The following is an 8,881-nucleotide window of genomic DNA, read 5'->3' on the forward strand; positions in this document are numbered from 1 at the left end:
GCTCTCCAGCCTCCGTCTCGGCGCATCTTCCTGGCCCTCCTGACCGGGCAAATCCCCCCGGGCCACCCCAGGGACCCCACGCAGGAGGTTCCCCCTCCCGGGGCCGTCCACAGGCTCCTGAGCTCTCGGCCCAGGTCTCCCTTCTCCCCTCACCCCGCCCCTGCTCCCCACATCCCGAGCCCGGGCCCCTGAACGGCCAACTCGTCCCTGGAGCCCTGGCCAGGTGCGGGGCCCCGGGAAGCCCTCCACACGGCCCACCTCCCGCAGCCTCAGCCTGTGCTGGGGGCTGCACCCCATCGCTGCCTCCGCTTCCCAGAGGAGCAAACCAGGGAGCAGGGTTTGCATGACTCACGCGAAGCCTCACAGCCCACGAACGGGGTCTATCTTGACCTTTCCCCACAGTGGGCCTCAGCCTTGCTTTCTCCAGTTCCGCATCCAGAACTTCTCACGCCGCCTGGAGCTGGAAAAGGTGAACCCCGGGAGGTCGTTGGGGCTGCGGGCGCCAGGGCGAGGGCCCAGCACGGGCTTGGGCTTCCAAGGTCACTGTTACCTGCCTCCACTGGGGATGTCGTGGCTGCGGGAAACATGAAAGCAAAGGGCCTAACGGGAGGAGGCCTGTCGTCTCCCACACGAGGGGCCCCGAGGCAGCGCGGCCTCCAGGTGGGGGGCCTGCAGTTCACCTGTTTCTCTCCCCGCGGGGCCGCAGCAGCTCAGCTCTAGGACCCCAGACAAAGCCTCGTCTACAGGGAGGCAAAGGCCGCCTCTCCCGACATCTCAGCTTCTTCAAAGTCCTCTCCGCCCTCATCCTCCCCAGAGACCTCCCCTGGGGTCTCGTGACCAGAAGTGAGCCCCACGTCCATCCGTCGCCCCTCGAAGGAGATCCTGGGCTGCCGTGGACGCTGACGGCCGACCGCGGTGACTGCCACCGCGTCTGTCCGCAAGCACCGCTCGGCACCACCTCCCGCCAGGCTTTGCAGGAACCGGGGCCCAGGAAGCAGACAGACCTGGTCTCTGCCTGGAGGGGCCCACAGGCAGGTTCTGGAAAGGTCTCCCCTGATGAGAAGAAGCTCGGGGTGGGGGTGGGAGGTGAGGAGGGTGTGATAACATCCGGGAGAGAGACGAGGCCCAGGCCCGGCCCCGAGGCGGGGGCCTGGGTGGTGAGCCACGAGGAGGTGCAGAAGCGGGACGGAGACACCCGAGTGCCCCTCAGGAAGGGGAACTCTCTTGGGGCCCCCCTTACTCACCACCTCCCGTCGCCTGGAGCCCAGGAAACAGCAGCAGCATCGCTGCGCGGCGCCACCGAGGGGATCAGTGCCTGCGGGACCCGGCGGTTCACACGCTCGCGGACCACGTCCTACAGGACGAGCCGTGCCATCCGCGAGGTCAGCGCCCCCGGCACCCCGAGCCCCCCGTGCCTGCACCCAGGTCCCCGCCAGGGGCACGGAGTGGCAGCGAGCCCTAGGCCGGCGAGGAATTAAGGATTTCAAGGGGCTCCTGGATGTTGCAGCCGGTGAAGCGTCTGACTACTGGTTTCGGCTCAGGTCCTGATCTTGGGGTCCTGAGGTCGAGCCCCAAATCTGGCTCCGAGCTTGATGCAGGCCTGCATGAGATTTGTTCCCTCGCCCTCTGCCTCTGCCTCTGCCTCTGCCCCTCCCACACGCTCGCACGCACCGTCTCTCTGTCTCTCTCTCAAATAAATAAATAGACCTTAAAAAAAAAAGTTTCAACAAGGGGTAGTGGAAGGGGAAGCAGGCAGGGGGATGGGGGGACTGGGTGACGGGCACCGAGGGGAGCACTTGGCGGGATGAGCACTGGGTGTTATGCTATATGTTGGCAAATTGAACTCCAATAAAAAAAAAAAATTTTTTTAAGTTTCAAGACGACCATCAGGGAACATTAAGCCCCAGGTGCAGGGCTCCTCTGAGCAGGAGTCCAGGGCAGCTGTGCTCGTGGCTCATCCCTGAAGCCGAGGCTGTCACAGTTTCAGGCCCTTCCCATTGTCACCTTGCTAGGACTTCCCATTGTTCTTAGGACAATGGTCGTTGTTTTTTTTTATTTTTTTTATTTTTTTTATTTTTTAAGATTTACATATTTATTTGAGATGTGGGAGGGGCAGAGGGAGAGCAAGCATCTCCAGCGGAGGCCCTGCTGTGCAGAGTCCGGTGCCAGGCTGGATCCCAGGACCCTGAGGTCATGTCCTGAGCTGATTCAGGAGTCAGCCACTCGGCCCACCGAGCCGCCCAGGGCCCGAGGTCCTGGTTCTTACGCAGCTGCCCCCCTGGGCGATCCGGGCCGCCTACGGCTCTGCACCTCCTCCTCCAGGAGGACTGGAGCGAGAGCTTGGAGAGCCCTGGGGTGGAAGGGGCCGTGGAGGAGGAGGGTCTCCAGGCCGCCTGGTGACGTCAATCCCACTTGGAAAGGGCAGTGCCTGGGCTCCGAGGCGCCGTCGTGGCCTCTCTGCTAACACGCTGTCTGAATCGCGCCCGTCATCCTCCAGCAGGCCGGCAGCACTGGCCCCCCTGGAAGGGCAGCGCGCTGCCGGGATGCGGGCCGCACCATCAGGAGCTCGGGGCCGCACTGGGATGCTCCTGTGACCGCGGTCCACGCCCCGGAGGGCGCCTGCGGGGTCCCACTGGGCGGCCGGACACGCGCCCGCTGGACTGGGGCTTACACCCTCGACCCCGCCTACTAGAAACCCCACAGCAGTGCACCGATCGCATTTACCAGGCTTCCTCTGGGGTCATGAACACCAGGCGGGCAGTGTGCTGAGTGGCAGGAGAGCAGCACCCGCGAGAGAGGCACCGCCGAGAAGTCCTCCCACAGGAGGCCACCCGGGGCCCCATAGATGAGAAGGAACCCACTGCTGAGACCAGGCAGGAAGGGAATTCCAGAAAAAGTGCCAGAGCCTGTTGGGGCCTCAGGGCCTCCGTCTCGCTGCCAGGCGCCTCATGCGCTGTAGGCCTCACTTAATCCAGCAGATACAGAAACGGAGGCTCGGAGCGGTCGTGAGTTGTCAGGGTCCCGTCCTAAGCGGAGCCCTGCCTGCCCACCGCGTGGGGTCCTAAGCGGAGCCCTGCCTGCCCACCGGAGGGGGCCGGAGGTGACAGCGGGCCAGGGTCGGCCGCCAGGGCACGGTGGGAAAGCAGGGAAGGAGGTGCGCACACCCAGGCCCAGGCCGGCAGGTCCTACGTCTGACCCCGGGAGCCGGTCGCCTCCCCACAGAGCCTGGATGGCTCCCGATGCCGTGACTCAGCACACAGGACGTGACAGAGACTGTTTTTCAGTTTGCACCAGGAAGGCAGCTGCAAATGCAAGGCCCCTTCCCACTCAGACGGCTCCCGGAGTTGACAGGAAGCTTCCGGGTTTACTAATTTGCAGCCGCAAGGCCGGGACTCTAGTTTGCAAGCGCCGGCCGCCAGTCTTCGACGCCGGGCGCTGCTCACAGTCCTTGGAAGACGTCAAGGAGGCGCACAGGGGCCCGCGAGCGGCCGGCCCGACAGGCACGGGGCAGACGCGGAGAAGGTCCGCCCTCAGAGAGGGCCGCGAGGGCCCCCAGCTCCCGGCCGGGCACAGGGGCCTGCCAGAGTGCATGCGCCCCCCGAGGCCACCTGGAGGCTCCCAAGCGGCGGGAGGACGGCCTACCAGCTGCCCTGGGGGACTTGTCAAGCGCAGGCCAGGCCCCAGCTGACTGCCGGCCGGGAGGGCCGGGATCCGCACGGTGTGCAGGCCCGCAGGGGAGGCACACGCAGCCCCGGCCTGCACTCCGGGCCGTCCTGCCGCTTCATTGTACAGGTGGGGAAACTGAGGCCCAGCCGGAGAGACCGACGACCCCGACCGTAGCAGGGAAGGCAGGATGGGACCACGGCCCACCCTCCTGCAGCGCCGCCCGCCCCGCCGGTCCCCGGGATGGCTTCCCCGCGTCCACGGCCCGGTCGGGTTGGTTCCCGTTCCATCAGGGAATGACCTGGTCACAGCGAGGCCAGGCTCGGTTCCGGCCCAGTCGCTGGTTCCTTATCACTGAGACCCTGGGCTTCGGAGGCAGGAGACCTTGATGCCACTTGGCCGCAAATTCATGAAGCTGAGGAGGAGGCGGGGACCCTGGACTGAGGCAGAGGAAGGGGCGCCAAGCCCTGGCGGCAGGAGGGGTACGGGCACGTCCAGGGCGCGGGGCGTCGAGCGCGGGAGCTGGGCCAACGGCAGGGGCTGGAAGCTGCTCAGCTCACCTGGCCGGCGCTCGGTTTCCCTGCCTGAAAAGCAGCGGCCATGAGCCTGCGCATTTGACCGGGTTGTCCTAAGCGCAAGCTGGGCGTCTCTAGCCCAGGGTATGGGCACCAAATGGGCACCCGGCCCGGAAGGCACAGGGGCAGGCGCCCAGGCTGGCGGCCAGCGGCCCTAGATGCTCGGCTGCCCCCGCCCGGGGCTCTGGGGCTCCAGGGGGACGCCTCCCCCTCAGGGCTGCCTGGGGCCTGCGCAGCGGAGGGGGCGGCCGGAGACTCTGGTCACACCGCGGGGCCCCTGCTTCCAGGGTGCCCATGCCATCCCCTCAGCCCCCTCCAGGCTGGCCTGCAGCAGCACCCTGCTCTGGGGGGTTTGAAAGAAGCAAATTTTCTCATTAAAAAAATAACAACAACACAAAAAACTTGTACATTCTTATTTTGATATGATTTTAAATTTAGACCAAAGCCTACAAAGAACTCTTGTCTCCTTTACCCAGATTTACCAGATTGCTTGCTTACGTGTTACCCCAAGTGCTGTCATATTTCTGTTTTTATGCGCCCCTATTAATTTGTTATATTACTTTATATTAAGTATTAATATATTACATATAATTATAATATAATACAATTATACTTTATATAATGATTACTTTATATTAATTATAATATATTAACATATAATTATAATATAATACGATTATAATTTATATAATGATTACTTTATATTAATTATAATATATTAATATATAATTATAACATACTGTAATTATACTTTATATAATTATTACCTTATATTAATATAATTATAATTATATATATTAAATATATTAATTTATTATATTAATTTGTTCACATGGGATCCTTCACTCCGAATCTCCTCCTAAAAATAAAAACATCCTCTTACGTAGCCACAGTTCAAATTTCAGAACGGAGACTTCCGTTGATAGGACCCTATCGTTGAGGCCACACGCCTCGTTCAGCTTCGAGTCCGTCACTGGTGGCGCTCGGCTCCCCTCCAGTCTGTGACAGTTCCCCTCCCGAGCCTCGACCCTGGTGACCTTGACATGTTCATTGGACGCTGCAGGCCAGTGACCTTGCCGAAGTTTGTTCCGTTTGGCTTCGTGTCGGGTCCTTTCCTCGCGGTGAGATTCAAAGCAAGCATTTGTGGCACCAACAGCACAGAAGTGCCTCCGTGTCCTCCTCAGTGCCTCCAATCGGGAGGCAGGTGATGTCGACTTGGGCCACTTGACGACGAGGCGTCCACCAGTTGTCTTCACCATAAAGTTACTCTTTTCCCCTTTGTAATAAATAAGTAGTCATAGGAAAATTTTGTGAGACTCTAAATATGGGCATCGCGTTCCTCAGAGCAACCTCAGCCGCCAGCCTCGGCCTCCAGCGATGAGTCCCTAATGATGAGTCCCTAACATGAGTCCCTAACATCGCTCCAGATGTTTGTCAGCTGGCATCCTACTGAAAGGAGGAGAGTCCTCGTTCCTCCTCTGTGCATTTCCCCTTTTGCTTATTTTAAGGTGGACTCAGTAGCTTCTGTTTCATCCAGTGGGTTCTAACCTGTTGCTCTTACTCCCCTCGACCTCAAGCTGTCCCAGGTCTGCAGCGGGAGCCCCTCGGCGCTTCCTGTTTCCCTCTGACCAGTCCCGTTGCTCGCTGAGCACTTCCTTAATCTCTTGCCCAAGAAGCCCAGGCTTCCCTTGCCTGTTGCGCCGCCCCAGCTCTGCAATCCACATTTCTCCAAAGGATCCCCGGTTCCTTTCAAAGGGGGAACCCAAAGGTTTTGCTCTTAGCTAATCTCTTGTCTCCCGGAAATGGTGGGAGTAGACTTTGCAGAGAGACTCCCGGCTTCGTCTGAGCAGGTGCGCCAAGGGGTTTCAGGCTATTGCTTCAGCGGAACCTCTCGACGGAGCCTGTTCTTTGGTGGAGCCTAGAGAAGCAGTTCTTTTATTATTATTATTACCACTATTAATGAGCATAAACATTTCCTTTCATTCAGCGACACCTGCTGGGTCCCGGCCCAGCAGCCTGGGAAGAGGCAGGGCCGGCTCCTAAAGGCATCGCCGCCCCCGCCCCTGGACTGAGCGTTGGGACTACAGACACCACGAGGCTCCCGAAGGTCTCCCATCCGCCCTCTCCCTCGAAGACCGAGGCTCAGGGCATGACTCCTAGGATTGCCTCCTCTCTCCCTGGCATCAAGGCCTCAGGACCAAGTCACGCAGAAATGGCAAAAGGAGAGAGATGATGTTTAACTGAAGAATAAGCGGACGCCCTCTCCCCGCAGAGAGCACGTTAGCAGACCCGGGAGCGGGCACGGCGGGAGGGGAGGGAAGTGGCAAGATGCGACAGAGCGGACATTTCAAAACTGCCAGGCAAGAAAACCAGGAAGCAGCGTGCTCTGAGGATCGCACTCTCCTAATGGAGACTCCCTTGGTGCAAACTCAGCGATTTCGTATTTGAGTTTCTTCTCCCCATCCACATTTTTCGAAGCATTTGGACAAGGCACAGGTTTGTATCCTCCAAAATTTCTCTTCCCCGGGACTGCCGTGTACAGTTGAGCAGGTGGTTCGTCACCCAAGGTGTGACCAACGTGAAGATGCACAACCCAGATCCCCTTTCGAGAAAGGACGTGCTGCCCAGCTGCAGGGGAGTAGTCAGCCCCCTGGGCGCCCGTTCCTGCCCTTCGGCAGCCTCTGCTCACCTAGTGCCTGGGGTCACCCGGTGTCCTGGTACTAAACCAGCCCTTCTCTTGGGACCTCAGCCCTCGGTCTTGACTTTCCCTGTGGGCCCCTCCAGTCCTGTCTCCCTTTGCCTTCCCAGATCCACTTCTCAGTCAGCCAGGAGATCACTTCCTCCCTCTGTCCCGCTCGGAACCCTTTGTTCCCTTTCTCCGGCCTTGGGCTTTGCCTTCTGCCCTGCTGTCTGCTGGGCTCCTGGAGGCGCTGGCTCGGCCAGTGCAATGACGCACCGGCCTGGGGGGTGGACATTGGAGACAAGGCCTCGGCTGGCAGCACCAGTGGGCAGGGGGCATGAACTCCCTCCGATCCCAATCACAAGGCGTCACGCTGTAGCTGTAAACAATGAGTGTGTTCCTACTGTGTGCCAGGCACTGAGTTCCATGCTTCCTATTCACCATGTCTGGTTCCCACAAAACTGCTCGAGGACAGCATCATCACTCCTGTCATACTGTCTTCAGGAGGGAGAACCGATGTGCCCGGGGTCCTGAGACCCCCAAGTCTGTTTGGGTCAGAGCCCACCCCAAGCGTATCTTTCTACTCTGACCCCGTACCTCCAGACAGACCTAAACACTGACAATGCCGCAACTCCTATGGGGTACATCAGGAAAACCGTTTCAGAAAGTCACTTGGCAGTAAATATCAAGGGATTGTTGAGGGATTTTTTTTTTAATTTATTTATGATAGTCACACACAGAGAGAGAGAGAGAGGTAGAGACACAGGCAGAGGGAGAAGCAGGCTCCATGCACCGGGAGCCCCACGTGGGATTCGATCCTGGGTCCCCAGGATTGCGCCCTGGGCCAAAGGCAGGCGCTAAACCGCTGCGCCACCCAGGGATCCCTGTTGAGGGATTTTTAACGTGGTGATACACGGTCAGAAATTCCATGACAAGAAGTCCACCCCGAGGAAATAACAAGAAACATGGGAAATAATTTTTACACAGAGATGCTTATAACAGCATTATCTATTATAGGGAAAAAAAACCAACAACAACCCGAAAACCACCTAAATGTCCAAGCCTAATTAAATTATGGCATTGCTCTACTGAAAATACACAGCAGCCACCGAAAGTATTTACAAAGGTTAATTATAACAGGGAGGAAATGTTTATGACATAATGTCAATAAAAATAGGTTTTAAATTACGCACACAGCTTGATCTCAACCATGACAACATGCTCCACAATTAAAACCAGAAAAAAGGGAAATGGAAGTCTTCAGCAGCTCCACTTCTTTGGTGTTTCCTGCCTGGTGGGGACACAACTCCACCAGTGGGTTGCACTCTGATGGTGTCTCCCTGCGTTGCCTGCCTCCCTACTGGGCTGTGAGCGGCTCAGGTGGGGCGCAGTTGAGTCTTCGTCCTGCCTGACTGAGCAGCAGCGGGTGATCTGAGCGGATGCTCCGCCCACACTGTGCAATGAGTGAGCAACTGAAGGGACAGAAAGGGTGGGAAGGGTGGCCCGGGTCCCAGGCCACTCACCTCCTTGGAACCAGTCTTCTGAGTGGCAGGATCTTAGGTTGGCACCTCCTGCTCTGAGCCCACAGCCAACCCAAGTTTCTCCTGAAGCCTTTGGAGAAACTGAAGCTGAGAAACAGAAGAGTGTCCCCCTTCTCCCCGAGCGGTCCAAGACGGGGACGAGAGAGCCTCCCCACCACCCTGGGCCAGGGGAATGGAGTCGGATGCCTAAGCTGCCGCTCAGGAACGGGCACCTTGTACACATCATTCGGTTGAGTGCTCACCGCTCTGAAATGTTAGAGTTGCAGCCCCTGTTAACATTTAGAGAAACTAAGACTCGGGTTGTAACTCGCTCCAACTCTTTTTTTTTTTTTTTAGATTTTACTTATTTATTCATGATAGACACAGAGAGAGAGAGAGAGGCAGAGACACAGGCAGAGGGAGAAGCAGGCTCCATGCAGGGA

This window comes from Canis aureus, chromosome 32 (assembly GCF_053574225.1).
Source record: "Canis aureus isolate CA01 chromosome 32, VMU_Caureus_v.1.0, whole genome shotgun sequence".
NCBI classification, from domain to species: Eukaryota; Metazoa; Chordata; class Mammalia; order Carnivora; family Canidae; genus Canis; species Canis aureus.